We start from the raw sequence: 16,442 nt of genomic DNA on the forward strand, positions 1-16,442 counted from the left end.
TGCACAATGTGTCCACCATCATTCCTCAACAATAGCTGTAGTCGAGGAATAATGTTGTTAACAGCACTGTAAAGCATGTCTGAAGTTATGGTGAGGCATTGGCCTCGGATGTTGTCTTTCAGCATCCCTAGAGATGTCGGTCGATCACGATACACTTGCGACTTCAGGTAACCCCAAATGTCAATAATCGCACGGACTGAGGTCTGGGGACCTTGGAGGCCAAGCATGACGAAAGTGGCGGCTGAGCACATGATTATCACCAATCAACGCACGCAAGAGATCTTTCACGGATCTAGCGACACTGTTTTTTTTCCTAATAAAACCCCATGTCATTCCAAGCATTTGTGTCAATTTTTACCTCTCTATCTACATTATTCCTGGTTTATTATTTTTCAAATTAATACTGACTTTTTGATCACCCGGTATATCCTCTCTACATCGGCTATCGTTAGTTACAAAAGGCGATCTGTACTTTTCGATTTGACAGCGTTGTTGCAGCGCGTATGCAGCGTACCGAGAATCCGATTCGGGTAAATAAGCACCGGCATATAGGCTAGGCATTAGTGTGACATTCGCGTCTTTCCAAGCTGCGTGCGGTATATGCGGAAGCGTGAACTATGGCGGCGTTGCTGCAGAATGCGTTCAAACAGGACCAACATGCTGTTATTCTTTTGTTGGCTCTCGAAGGACCAACACCATTAGCCACTGATCGGAGAATGAAGAATTTGTATGGGGCAGCATGTGTGTCTAAAACCATAGCTGTGAAATGGTGTGCCAAGTTCGACACAATATCTCGGTCGATCTGCTAGACCAGCCTCATCTACACTCCTGGAAATTGAAATAAGAACACCGTGAATTCATTGTCCCAGGAAGGGGAAACTTTATTGACACATTCCTGGGGTCAGATACATCACATGATCTCACTGACAGAACCACAGGCACATAGACACAGGCAACAGAGCATACACAATGTCGGCACTAGTACAGTGTATATCCACCTTTCGCAGCAATGCAGGCTGCTATTCTCCCATGGAGACGATCGTAGAGATGCTGGATGTAGTCCTGTGGAACGGCTTGCCATGCCATTTCCACCTGGCGCCTCAGTTGGACCAGCGTTCGTGCTGGACGTGCAGACCGCGTGAGACGACGCTTCATCCAGTCCCAAACATGCTCAATGGGGGACAGATCCGGAGATCTTGCTGGCCAGGGTAGTTGACTTACACCTTCTAGAGCACGTTGGGTGGCACGGGATACATGGGGACGTGCATTGTCCTGTTGGAACAGCAAGTTCCCTTGCCGGTCTAGGAATGGTAGAACGATGGGTTCGATGACGGTTTGGATGTACCGTGCACTATTCAGTGTCCCCTCGACGATCACCAGTGGTGTACGGCCAGTGTAGGAGATCGCTCCCCACACCATGATGCCGGGTGTTGGCCCTGTGTTCCTCGGTCGTATGCAGTCCTGATTGTGGCGCTCACCTGCACGGCGCCAAACACGCATACGACCATCATTGGCACCAAGGCAGAAGCGACTCTCATCGCTGAAGACGACACGTCTCCATTCGTCCCTCCATTCACGCCTGTCGCGACACCACTGGAGGCGGGCTGCACGATGTTGGGGCGTGAGCGGAAGACGGCCTAACGGTGTGCGGGACCGTAGCCCAGCTTCATAGAGACGGTTGCGAATGGTCCTCGCCGATACCCCAGGAGCAACAGTGTCCCTAATTTGCTGGGAAGTGGCGGTGCGGTCCCCTACGGCACTGCGTAGGATCCTACGGTCTTGGCGTGCATCCGTGCGTCGCTGCGGTCCGGTACCAGGTTGACGGGCACGTGCACCTTCCGCCGACCACTGGCGACAACATCGATGTACTGTGGAGACCTCACGCCCCACGTGTTGAGCAATTCGGCGGTACGTCCACCCGGCCTCCCGCATGCCCACTATACGCCCTCGCTCGAAGTCCGTCAACTGCACATACGGTTCACGTCCACGCTGTCGCAGCATGCTACCAGTGTTAAAGACTGCGATGGAGCTCCGTATGCCACGGCAAACTGGCTGACACTGACGGCGGCGGTGCACAAATGCTGCGCAGCTAGCGCCATTCGACGGCCAACACCGCGGTTCCTGGTGTGTCCGCTGTGCCGTGCATGTGCTCATTGCTTGTACAGCCCTCTCGCAGTGTCCGGAGCAAGTATGGTGGGTCTGACACACCGGTGTCAATGTGTTCTTTTTTCCATTTCCAGGAGTGTATTACGGACAACAGAGACACTCGAGGACCAGCTCAACGGTCCTGATCTTTCCCCATGCAATTATCACGCCTTCCCCTTAAAAAGGCAACTTGAGGGGTCGACAGTTCATGTCGGTCAGAGGATGTGCAGCAAGCAGTTACGGACTACTTCACGCATCAGGACATAGTGTTGTACCTGGTGCGTCGTTGGGGTGACTGTCTCAATGCTCACGGCGATTTTGATAATTGGCAACCAATTCTGTACAATCGCAATAAAGTCATAAGCTGTTCAATTGATTCTTTTATTAGAATATGTTACGCGTTTCGGGATTACACCCGTCTTCAGACATCACAAACTTCAACTCCTTCCTAACTAACCAGTCGTACAGCCTTGACAACTCAAAGAAAGTGTCCAATAACATATGACTATAACTGCGACACAAGCAGTCTTGAAGCAGAGCGTTGCCTGACTGGCTTACCGATTCTTGACTGTACTGTCTCCTAACGGAAACTTTTTGATTGTCCCTTGTATTTTGCTGCTCAAATAACAAAAATCATCTACTGCTTTTAGTGCCTCAATTCCTAATCGAATTCGACTACATTCCCTCACTTTTGTTGATATTCATCTTAATTCATCTTTGCAACACAACCAGTCCTTTCAGTTGTTCTTTCAAGTACTTAAATGCCTCCGATATAATTACAATGTCATTGGCAAAGCTCGAAGTTTTTATTTCTTCAACTGAAACTGCAATCCCCTTCCTAAATTTCGCCTCAGTTTTGTTTTCTGTTTGGTTAATGTAAAAACTGAATAAAATGATGGATTTGCTACAAACCCTGAGTCACTCACTAGTCAAGCAATGCTTTCCTTTCATGTCGTTCGACTTAGGACTGTAGTTCGATTCGTTTCCATTACACGTTGTAGATAACTTCTAACCCTCTGTAATAATACTTAGAAACTGCAGGCTTTTTAAGTGGAACAGTGCCTGTTGACAATAACAAAGCAAAAACAGAATAAATTAGAATGGCAATAGTGTTTGTTGCAAGACTGTAGTGCGAATAGTTAGCGAGATATCGTCTTTTGAGAAGTTTGCACACCAACAATTGTTTCTGCCACATAACCTGCAATGTTCCTTGGTACGATGTTGTTATATATGCTTACAACTGTCTTGTGTCTTCCTAGGGTACACTTTGACTTGCTAGTCACCATGTGACATTCCAAGCAGTAGGTGATGAGTGGACGATGAGCTTTACCAATGCATAAAAAGCTGACATGTTTATGGTGTATGAAGAGTGTAGGAAGAATGCAGTTCGTTCTTGTATCGTATATGCTGCAGGGTATCCCAATGGGTGTCATCCATCTTGACAATTATTTATCAGTCTCTTTAACCAGTTACGTTAAAATGGTAGTGTAGCACCTAGACAACATAACAGAAATGAAATGAAATGATCGAATGGCATTGTTGGCCGTGAGGTCTCATGCGGGGAAGTTCGGCCGCCGTATTGCAAATCCTCTTTAGTTGACGCCACTTCGGCGACTTGCGAGTCAAAACGTAACAGAAGGAAACAGGTGATGAAAAAAAGAGGGACAAATTAATGTTGATCTGTACTTTAGCTCCCATGCAATCAATCCCCTATCACATCTCTCTCCACCAAGAGCTGCATGGAAACGAGTATTAGAACTGTGTTAACTTCTGTACATGGGCATTGCCGGCCGGGGTGGCCGAGCGGTTCTAGGAACTACAGTCTGGAACCACGCGACCGCTACGTTCGCAGGTTCGAATCCTGCCTCGGGCATGGATGTTTGTGAAGTCCTTAGGTTAGTTAGGTTTAAGTAGTTCTAAGTTCTAGGGGACTGATGACCTTAGTAGTTAAGTCCCATAGTGCTCAGAGCCATTTGAACCATTTGTACATGGGCATTACTCCAGCTGTATCATATACAGGGTGTTTCAAAAATGACCGGTATATTTGAAACGGCAATAAAAACTAAACGAGCAGCGATAGAAATACACCGTTTGTTGCAATATTCTTGGGACAACAGTACATTTTCAGGCGGACAAACTTTCGAAATTACAGTAGTTACAATTTTCAACAACATTTGTGAGGCAGTCAGTGTCTGTCTGTCGTCCGGAGTGCTAGTATGTCTTTCGTTCGGATCAACCTTTAAAGCCGAGTCTTTCCACTCCGCCAGTAAGAGAACTCAGCGAGTGGTCGCCCGGTCGGGGCTTAGTTCCTGCATCTGAGTCTGCGCGTTAGGCCGCCAGTCTGCTCGAGGTTGTTCAGGCATTGGTCATTGGTGGTTGGATCTATCGGTTGGTCGGTCGCGCACTGAGACACAAGATGACTTGTCCGTCTTGAGCGTCGGCGCATGTGAGGTCGCTACGTGAGTCCAGTGGGCCGCGGCGTATAGCGAGGGGTAGTGGCTTCGCGGTCGACACGACAGCAACAGGAGTCAACACACGACATCGGTGTGGCCGGTGCGAGCTGCGACGCCGTGAGACGCGAGATCGGCGCGCCTTCCTGCGTCCGTTGACGCGGCTGGCAGCGGACGGTTCGGGAGGGCGATTTGGGGGTGCAGCGCCAGGTCTTCGCCAGAAATCGCAGTTTATTAGAAGTTAAGTGATTGGTGATATGTTGTTCCATTTACTCTTGTTAAATTCTACTTGTTTTCTTGGTGAGGTCACCAGCCGTTTTGCTTTGGGGTCGTCCCACCATTCTTCTCTGTTTGCCCACACGCGGGATGGTGGTTGTTTATAAATTGGGTGGTCCGTTTTTCCCTTGTGGAGTAGGGGCGGGTTAGAGCAACCTGCGGTTCGTGTTGTTCGGTAATCTCCCTATCAATCTACCGTACGTTAGTAGCTGCCTCTGTCATGTTTGTCGGATTTGGTGTGTTAACGAATTTATTGCTTGGAGTGTAACGGCCTAATTCCTGATGTGGCCTGTCATCTTGAGAGGCGGTATCTGTGTACTAGAGCATCTTAACTTGTTTGGCCAACCTTGTAGAATTTTATATAAGATTGCATTTCATGGCCTTTTATTTAAATGATCATTTTAATGTATAAAGTTACCACCCTTTCACCGTAAGACTTTTCTTAGAAGTTAAAATCAAGTTGCATCTTCGGTGGCAAGGTTAATATTTTAATTTTTAGTGTTTTGTACCATTTCCATCCCTCCTATGGGGGTGCATAGTTTGTGTGCTTGTGTAAATTGTTGAAACTCTTAGTTTAAAGTAATCTGGTGTGTTGCAGATTTGCACCAGTGTAGTCTTTCAGAGGCTGTTGTGAGCCGTGTCAAAAGGGAGCGGCAAGGTTCTCTACCCGAAAGCTCATACAGTCAAAATTTGTTTCTTTTTGCCTCTGAATAAATTGTAACTTGATACTTGGAGGGTGCTTTCTGATTATAATTTTAAATCTGTTTCTTTTAAAAAATGATTTTAGGCACTATTAAAGTGAATAAAATTCCCATTTGTCAAATGAATTTGCTTATGATTTCATCAGGTACTCCCTGGCAACTACTTCCATGCTTACATAGTGTGATTAAATGTGTAGATGTTCTTGATGAATCGCCGGTAAATAAAATAAATTCTTAAGAGTATTCTTTGAAAATAAATCACGGTTCAGGGAGAATAAAATAAATACAGTTAAGAAGATGCGTTGTCTACGTCAACGTCCGGTGTGGGAAAGGCACACTGTTTCGTGACTGGCCAGAACTAGTTGTGCCACTTGGCTGTATAAACTTGCACCTGGCGTCGAGGCAGGTGTACTTGCAGTATATTTACTGCTCTAGCCCGGGTGTCCAGGGCGCGATGACAGTGCAAGGTAGCGCACGCGGCAGGTGCACGCCGTTTTAAGCCGCGCCAGTAAATTAATCACCGCCGCGCACAAATAATTTACTGTTGCCGCTGGTCTGACGGGACAACAGATGCTCCACCTGCGCCGGCCGCTGCAACTTCCTCTGCTGACGCCGCCCGCTGGCAAGGCAAAGTAAATACACCACCGCCTCGCTCTCCTCTTTCGCCCCCCGCCAACCCCGCGTTCACCGTACGGAACCCTTGTTTTGCTTGCCGCGGCGCAGCTGCGTCGCGTTTTCCTTTCCGACAATTCTGTTTTTCCACCTCCGCTCGCCAGGCGGCGTCATTAACAATGCATGTTTTCATCTGGAATCCATCTGCGCCCTCACGTCACACCACACCGTCTTTGTGAGCGACCGCGGCAAAATAGGATGCCGAGGCCCTCAGTTTTCCTGTCCAGTAGTTTGTCAGTGGTTGACCAGCGCCACAGTTGTGATACGCCTCTGATCCACTTAACCAAATGCCAGTCGCATACATACCGGCTGGTTATAATTGAACTGACGGTGTTCTTAGTGCTGCAACTGCAGTGCGGGCTGTGTACATCGCAGGACGCTGATACATCGTAGGAATGTTCAGTAATCAGTGTGCTCACGGAGTATGGTGAAAAAATAATAGTTCCGCATTCTGCCACCAGGTGGGAACATGGCGCTGTAAGCAGTCAGAATGTGAGCTGTTTACCGTTTTGACGCCAGTATACAGTTTGCCGCTTGTCGATGCGTGTTAATTTCTTTTGTGACGTTACTATTGGAGTAAAGTGTCAAGAAGGTTGAAGTTTTATTTACGAAACGCAATTGAGAAGAAAGTGCTTGCAGTGCAGGTAATTTTTTTTTATCAGAGCGACAGCAATAGCAGCGCTACTATGAAGGAATATCCTGTTCCAACGGCAGTTTTTTCTCTAATTATTGGCTTTCAGTGCGAGCCCATATAGCCATCTCAGTAGCGGAAGGACGTACGACAGTGCGTTTGAAGCGACATTCGTGTCAGTAATCACGATACGAATGTAAGGACAGCATATCACCCAACCCCCGAGCGGAGAAAATCTCCGACCCGGCCGGGAATCGACCCCAGGCCCCTTCAGTCCACTTCGCTAACCCCAAGACTACCCATGGCAGTGAAGTTGCTGGAGCTGCAGCCGACCATGCAGCACATACCTCAAATTCTGCGACTAGTCATTGAGCCTTGTCATGGGAATTGTTTCTGCCCTGATCAGCAGTTCAAAACAACAAGATTCTGAATGTATACGGAATGCATCCCCATGTAGGCTACAACGCCGTGACTTTGCCCAAGTATGACTCGGTACGGAACCGTTAATGCACAGAACTGTCACATATCGTGTGGAGGTATATCCACTGCAGCCAGCTTATATAACTGTATGGCGTGTTTTCCAAGCTCTTTCATTCTCGATCCGGGTTTTTTTCCCCCCTACGAGATGACACCTCACTGGCCTGTTAAGTTTACAGTGACATGTTCGTGGCGAGAGGACCACCTTGTGCAACACGTGATTCCAGATTTGCAACTGTGTCCACATCACTATTTTCACGCAAGATGGGACGACACCGCCTGTCGCTTGTTAGGTGAAAGATTTGTTCCAAGAAACCTTCGGTAACGTCCGCATCGCCTCAGTGCCATTTCAAGACGAGTTGCCTTCTAGATCCTTCGATCTGAATTCACGTGGCTCCTGATTGTGGGGACTTCTGAACGACCCTGTCTGTCAGGGGTGTATCCGCACACTTCCTGATCTGAAGGATGGCATATGATGAACTATCGCTGTGATTACATCGGATATGCTGTGAGCAGCTGCCGTGTTACGGATGCTGCTTGTTGATGATTCGGGAGACCATATTGATAACATGTTGTAACTTGTGACCACATCCTAATAAACGTGCCAGAAACGATTAACAATGTGTTTGATCGTTTCTCCACTTTTCCTACATCCACACCACATTATGTCTGCCTACAGCGCCTTTTTTTCACCTGGCAGCAGAAAGTGGAGCTATTATTTTTTTCAGCATACTCCACGAGAGCACCGATTGATGAATATACACTCCTGGAAATTGAAATAAGAGCACCGTGAATTCATTGTCCCAGGAAGGGGAAACTTTATTGACACATTCCTGGGGTCAGATCCATCACATGATCACACTGACAGAACCACAGGCACATAGACACAGGCAACAGAGCATTCACAATGTCGGCACTAGTACAGTGTATATCCACCTTTCGCAGCAATGCAGGCTGCTATTCTCCCATGGAGACGATCGTAGAGATGCTGGATGTAGTCCTGTGGAACGGCTTGCCATGCCATTTCCACCTGGCGCCTCAGTTGGACCAGCGTTCGTGCTGGACGTGCAGACCGCGTGAGACGACGCTTCATCCAGTCCCAAACATGCTCAATGGGGGACAGATCCGGAGATCTTGCTGGCCAGGGTAGTTGACTTACACCTTCTAGAGCACGTTGGGTGGCACGGGATACATGCGGACGTGCATTGTCCTGTTGGAACAGCAAGTTCCCTTGCCGGTCTAGGAATGGTAGAACGATGGGTTCGATGACGGTTTGGATGTACCGTGCACTATTCAGTGTCCCCTCGACGATCACCAGTGGTGTACGGCCAGTGTAGGAGATCACTCCCCACACCATGATGCCGGGTGTTGGCCCTGTGTGCCTCGGTCGTATGCAGTCCTGATTGTGGCGCTCAATTGCACGGCGCCAAACACGCATACGACCATCATTGGCACCAAGGCAGAAGCGACTCTCATCGCTGAAGACGACACGTCTCCATTCGTCCCTCCATTCCCGCCTGTCGCGACACCACTGGAGGCGGGCTGCACGATGTTGGGGCGTGAGCGGAAGACGGCCTAACGGTGTGCGGGACCGTAGCCCAGCTTCATGGAGACGGTTGCGAATGGTCCTCGCCGATACCCCAGGAGCAACAGTGTCCATAATTTGCTGGGAAGTGGCGGTGCGGTCCCCTACGGCACTGCGTAGGCTCCTACGGTCTTGGCGTGCGTCGCTGCGTCGCTGCGGTCCGGTCCCAGGTCGACGGGCACGTGCACCTTCCGCCGACCACTGGCGACAACATCGATGTACTGTGGAGACCTCACGCCCCACGTGTTGAGCAATTCGGCGGTACGTCCACCCGGCCTCCCGCATGCTCACTATACGCCCTCGCTCAAAGTCAGTCAACTGCACATACGGTTCACGTCCACGCTGTCGCGGCATGCTACCAGTGTTAAAGACTGCGATGGAGCTCCGTGTGTCACGGCAAACTGGCTGACACTGACGGTGGCGGTGCACAAATGCTGCGCAGCTAGCGCCATTCGACGGCCAACACCGCGGTTCCTGGTGTGTCCGCTGTGCCGTGCGTGTGATCATTGCTTGTACAGCCCTCTCGCAGTGTCCGGAGCAAGTATGGTGGGTCTGACACACCGGTGTCAATGTGTTCTTTTTTCCATTTCCAGGAGTGTATGTATTAGGTTTCAGCCTCCTGCTATGTATACTACCCGCACTGCAGCACTCGGAACACCATCAGTTTAATTTTAACCACCCAGTGTAGGGAGCAGTCATAATGTTTTAATTGTTACCTGGCTTCCCCCGTAGTTGAGTGATCAGTACGTCTGACTGCCATGCAGCACGCCTACTTTCGAGCTCCGTCTGGATGTTGTGTTGTCCTCACCATCATTTCATCATCATCGACACGCAAATCGCCCAATGTGGTGTCAACTGGAAAGACTTTGAACTCGGTGTCCTAACTTCCCCAGGTGAGGGTACTCTTGGCCATCAGTGCCATACGATCCTTTTATTTTTTCAGTTATTACCTCCAAAAGAAAGCTGCGACCATGAAACTACGTTAGGGTCTGAAACTTCCAGGCAGATTAAAACTGTGTGCCCGACCGATACTCGAACTCAGGACCTTTGCCTTTCGCGGGCAAGTGCTCTACCATCTGAGCTACCGAAGCACGACTCACGCCCGGTCTCACAGCCATACTTCTGCCAGTATCTCGTCTCCTACCTTCCGAGTTCGAGTCTCGGTCGGGCACACAGTTTTAATCTGCCAGGAAGTTTCAGATCAGCGCACACTCCGCTGCAGAGTGAAAATCTCATTCTGAACGTTAGGGTCTTATTCTCTACATACTTATCCTTCAATACCACACATTTTACTCCAGTGATGAATGACTCATCTGACAGCTTAGTTGTACAAGTCTGCAGTTTGAAACGTTCCAACTTGAAGATGACTTCGTCGTCATTCTGGAAACGTCTGTCGAAAATGGTTTCTTTTCTGTCTATTCCTGACACTAACGCGTAATCCATAAACAAAGCCAAAGTCGTCGTGAGCTGGGCACAGTAGAAACCAATAGAGGGAGCATGAAAGACAGTGTCCGAAGCAGGCTCGTAATCCGAAGTGCAGCCAACGTGACAGGCAGCGACTCATGCGGCGTACTATGCAAGACAAAAATTAGGCAGCATGCCTGGCTACCAGCGGTTCAGCCCCCGTGACACCTCACTATGCCCCTGGTGTCGTTCGTGAACCACTATCCAGCCGTCGGCGGGGCAACTGATGTTTCCTCACCTGAGAAAAAAGGGAGAAATACTTGGGTGTCATCATGTCACGAGATTTCGAGGGAAGGGTGGGGATGGGGGAGATGGTTCAAGTGGCTGTGAGCACTATAGGACTTAACATCTATGGTCATCAGTCCCCTAGAACTTAGAACTACTTAAACCTAACTAACCTAAGGACATCACACAACACCCTGTCATCACGAGGCAGAGAAAATCCCTGACCCCGCTGGGAATCGAACCCGGGAACCCGGGCGCGGGAAGCGAGAACGCTACCGCGCGACCACGAGCCGCGGACGATGGGGGAGAGGGGGAGACGAAAGCCCAAACCAAAGAAACATCACGTGTGAACAGTTTCTGTAAATAAATGGGCTGAGATGTTGTCGAGGAGCAAAATACCGCCTTGAACAGTAGCTTTCCGCGACGTTATATCTTGATATACTTCCCTAACTTCGAGAGGAGATTTAGGCTGTATACTTCCGTGGCAGTTGCCCCCTTACGAGCAAAACCTGTTAGCACCACGGTGTGGCACTACCGAAAGGCACTCAGTATGACGTTTTACGTAGATGGCTGATCCACATGTTTCCGCTGCCGGCTTTTCTCTGTCTCGGGGCCACAGAATTACATCCAGATTTTCACACTATCGCCACGATTGTGATATACTGGTGTTCCAGCAAAAGGGCCCCCACTTTTGTTGTGATTCCCGCTTCTTCACATCGGAAGTATCTGGGCCAAATAACCACTGACAAGAAACCCCTTGAGTGCGAGGTCTCAGAAGGCCAATGATGTTTACGGCATTCGTCGCCCCACATGTTGTCTGCCATGCAACCATAATATTGGCTGCTAATGGCAACAAGGGGCGGGACTGGAGACATTCAATAATGGGCACTGTATGAGCACTGCTTAGTCGACCAGTAACTCGAGACAGTGCTTCAGTGCTAGTGGTGTTGATATAAAGAAGAGCAATGACAACAATAAACAAAGCAAACATTACCTTATATCTACAACAGTAGCTATAGTTCACATTTCGTCAGGAAGGAAGTCAAGGGATTTCTCAGAGTAAGAATGAAGTGACGGATGAAATATTAGCGTTTCTGCAGGTGAGTCAATCGAATGTGATGTGTATACGTTCGACTATAAGGACAATGTACATGAGAAGTACAATGTTGATGATACGCACTTAGCAGGTGAAAGTGATACTGAAACTGGATTAGACCCCTGTAGTTCATCGTCCTTGTCGAATTGTCGAACAGAGAGCCACAAATCCCATCTCCAGTGAAACGCAGAAAAGGACAATCGTTGTCCAAGGAGTGTGATCTAAACATAGCTACGTACGTGGAAGATATCCGCAGCGTAGGTAAAAAAGTGTTGTGGACTGATTTCAAGTATGTCCACAGCAATATGATCATGTAGTATATAAGAAAATTTAAGGATATTCAAGGGAGGACAAGGCGTACTTGTTACAAAAGCTGGCTTTTGCGTGGTTCAAGGATACTCCATGCAATTTACAGCATGTGCATGATAATGACCTATTACGGACAAATGTTAAGTTGTGAGGGGAAAGGTAATGATATTCTACTGCAGTACACAAGTACTCGACGCAATAGTTGCTCGATAGAAAAATCGCGTAACTTGAGAGGAAATTCATAAAATTCTGTCTAAATTCTTAGCACCGGTCTGCATTCGAACATTTGTGCATCTGTTACCGGAAATATACATAGCCGTATATTAGTGTCCATACGCAGTCGACTAACCGGTCTAACACCGATTCTTAAACACGTTTTAAATATCTGCATGAAAGGTAAGAATGGTTGTTAAAGTTCACGTAAAACCGTGATTTGTTACCCAGAACACTGTGACTTACTGACAGACGTAGAAAAGAAGCCAGAATTATGCTGCCTTTTTCAAAAATATTCACTCCTTTTCAGATGATATTTAGCTATTTCATGAATCTTTTAACCGGCGTGTCGAAACTAAAACTTTCCCTTGACTTCATTTGTAAGATACTGGTAGAGGTCTCCGTGGAGAATCAAGAGCTCTTTCACTCGCGATTTTCCAACGTGCGACGAGTCTAGATGCTGATAACCCAGCATCAAAGGACGTTTTACGTTCTGTGATTCGACATCGTTTCGGTCCTTTTCCTTTTCCTGGAGGAATCACAGAGTGTTTAAATCCTAAAAGCTCGTATATATCACACAATTTACTGTGGCATGCCGGCCGGTGTGGCCGAGCGGTTCTAGGCGCTACAGTCTGGAGCCGCGCGACCACTACGGTCGCAGGTTCGAGTTCTGCCTCGGGCATGGATGTGATGTCCTTAGGTTAGTTAGGTTTAAGTAGTTCTAAGTTCTAGGGGGCTCATGACCTCAGATGTCCCATAGTGCTCAGAGCCATTTGAACCATTACTGCGGCACAAAAATATTTCTCATTATTTCTTAGGACAATTGCAGCTTCCAACGTGTGCTTCACTAGTCATGTTCTTGTTTACCGGTAAGTCAAAGAGAATGTGTAAAGACGAATATTCAGAAATGTTTGTGAGTACATTGACTATGTGATATGTCCTTGGTGATAACATTTAAATTATTTGTACTTCATACCAGAAATAGAATAAGACCAAAACGAGAAATAACATAGTAAACAAAAAAATGTAAGTGTTCCTAACTTAGTAACTTTTCACATTTCGATTACAAGAACATGAGCATATATTTCCGAATTATACAAGTCATCTAAACGGCAAATGAAGTAGCGTTAACTGCTTAACTACTTTTATGCAGTATAGGGGCAAATGCTATGCTGTTGACTCTATGATACTGTACTAAAGCAGTTGTTGCATCTGAAGACTAGCACACTGGTCGAAGCCTGTTATGGCAATTCTCCTTCAAAAATATTTTTATTTTATCTTATTTTTCACTGAGAGACTACTCAGGTTTGTGGTTCCGCAAGGAACCAATCTACTTCCGAAGCAAATCGGCGGACTCGAATGTTGTTTCTTTAGGGCCCAAAAAGTGTGGTAATCGCATGGGGGAGATCAGGGCTGTATGGAGAATTTGTAATGGCTTTACAGCGAAACTTCTAGAGTGAAAATGAAACACGTTGGCAACATGTGGACCCGTCACCATCCTCCATTCTGTCCCGATCTCTCCTCATGCCATTTCCATACTTTCTGGGCGCTAATGAAAGACATTCGTATCCGCCGATTGGCTTCGGACGAGGATGTGCATGCCTGGGTACAACCATGGTTCCGTAGGCAACCGCAAACATTTTTCCAGGAAGGCACTCGCCATCTTCTCTCACAGTGGAGTAAATGCACTTATATTACCAGTTACCGTCAATACTTTCATAATAATTAACATTTTACTTACTTTTTCTCTCGGTCACGCTCTCATTTGACTGTCCACTATACCTGTCGGTTGCGTATTTTACCGGTGTGTATTAGTTATCGAAAGTTTATCAAATATAAACTGGCATCTCCGTGATTGTCTTTTGTTCAAAATGTCTGCCGCTTTCCAGTTTCTGCATCATAGCTATTTTGCAGAATCGTAACCGACTATGAAATGTGTTTCAAAATTCGGCAGCAATCTGGTGTCAACGAGTCTAGGACTTTCTAAATTGTGTAGTAAAATCGTATAATAGTGGAAGACACTGTTCTGTAAGTGGTTTAACAACCAGATATAATCATTTATAGTGTCGTAACAAGTTGGTACATTTTCAGATTGGCTGATCTTCGCGTATAACTGCTCTAATCATGTGACAAATTTTAAAGATGCCTTTTCCCTTCTGTTTCAGGTGAGTAGATACATCTGCCCTGGCTTTTGCGACTGTCATCGATATGAAATTCTAAGAGTAAGTACCCGGAAAATTTTATTAAATGCCTTTTGTTTGCCACCATCACTATTAAAGCAGTGATTACTTCTACTTTTTATGCTCCTTGCGACCTATTTCAGAAGGAAACCTGTGATGTAGAATAAATTTCGCTATACTTGTATCAGCAGCTCCAACTAGCTTCGATACTAAGAAGTGTTTTGCATAACATCTGCACAACGTGTGAACTGTTTTAAAACTTCGTTGTACCGGTGGACTACATCTGTGTTGCGGACTAGCACTCGATAGTCCGCGAATTGCAAGATCCACGGTTTTAATCAGCCAGAAAGTTTCATCTTTACTACTTGTAAGTAAATAAGAGAATTATTGCGGTGACTAGTCATGATATCTTTCCAATGAAACGAATCGCATGCAGTCAAGCTACGAAGACAATTGCGAGTTAACACATGTAGTGAAGACTGGTTACACCTACGGCAATATACTCGTACTATAGAAAATCATTGGTTAAGAAGGAGAGTGTCTCAAACAATGGTAGTAGATCGAAGAAATCATTTTCTTGGTATCAAGATCTCCTGCATTAGTTTGTTTCCTCTCTGTAGACTTGATCACAATTTCAGGAACATTGCCTTCTCACACAGGCATTTTGTATACGTTTAACTTTCGTGGAATACTGTTTTCTCTTACCACTACCACCGACATCAGAGATCAAGCACTCCTGTCTTGTCCCGTTCATTTTAACGGTACTTCCCACTTCTTCCATTTGCTAGGCTTCTAGCCTGCCTATCTTACAGAGTGACGTTTTTTTTTGTTTTATGAAGGGCACAGTTTCACATTTCTGAACACTTAAAGCAAGTTGTCAACCTTTGCACCACATTGAAACCTTATCAAGATCTGACAGAATATTTATTCGGCGTTTTTCAGACAGAGTTTCCTTGTACATCATGATAATTACTGAACTATATGAAATAAACGTAAATTAGTTCCAGACTACAGCGCGCACACACTTTACTGAACATGTAAACGTCACTACGGATATTCGGATTCAGTGTACGACGTATGATGTCTGCCATCATTGGCGATGATGGGCGCAGACGAATAGCGAAATTCTGCATGACCCGCTGAAGTGTAGGAACATCAATGCTGTCGATGACCACCTGAATCGCTGTTTTCAACTCAGCATTGGTTTCGGCGTTATTGCTGTACACCTCGTCTTTAATATAACCCCGCAAAAAGGAGTCGCATGTGTTGAGATCTGGATAATATGGTGTCGAATCGAGGCCCATGCCAGCGACCTCTGGGTACCTGAGAGCCAGAATGCGGTCCCCAAAGTGCCCATCCAGGACATTAAACACTCTCCTGCTTCGATGGGGTTTTGAATGAACCACATCTTGTCGAAATCAGGGTTACTTTGGATAGTTGAGGATGCAATCACCTCCCAAAACTACTGTTCGGTAGTCATCGCGCCATCAAGGGATATCGCACCAATTATTCCGTGGCTGGACTCTGCACACCACACAGTCACCCGTTGAGGGTGAATAGACTTCTCGAACGCGAAATGCGGATTCCCAGTCCCCCAAATGCGCCAATTTTGCTTATTGACGAATCCATTCAAATTAAAGTGGGCTTCGTTGCTAAACTAAACCATGCATGCGCATACTAATTCCCATCATGCCCTGCGGTCAACCGTGCAGTTTGAACGTCCTAACGCAAACCGTTCAGATGTTATGACGATTTTATTTCATATAGTTCAATAATTGTCACCCTGTAGGTAACTGCATCATCTGCGAAATGTCTGAGGTTGCAATTAATGTTGCCTGCAAGGTCATTAATACAAAATAGGAACACAAAGAGGCCCAGAACACTTCTCTGGTGTACACGTGAAGTTACTTTTACAACTGTCGATGAGTTTCCTTCCAAAATAACATGCTGAGTCATCCTACCAAGAGATCCTCAATCCAGTCACGAATTTCGCATGACACCTCATACGATCCTAGTTT

This window comes from Schistocerca cancellata, chromosome 3 (genome assembly GCF_023864275.1).
Source record: "Schistocerca cancellata isolate TAMUIC-IGC-003103 chromosome 3, iqSchCanc2.1, whole genome shotgun sequence".
Lineage (NCBI taxonomy): Eukaryota > Metazoa > Arthropoda > Insecta > Orthoptera > Acrididae > Schistocerca > Schistocerca cancellata.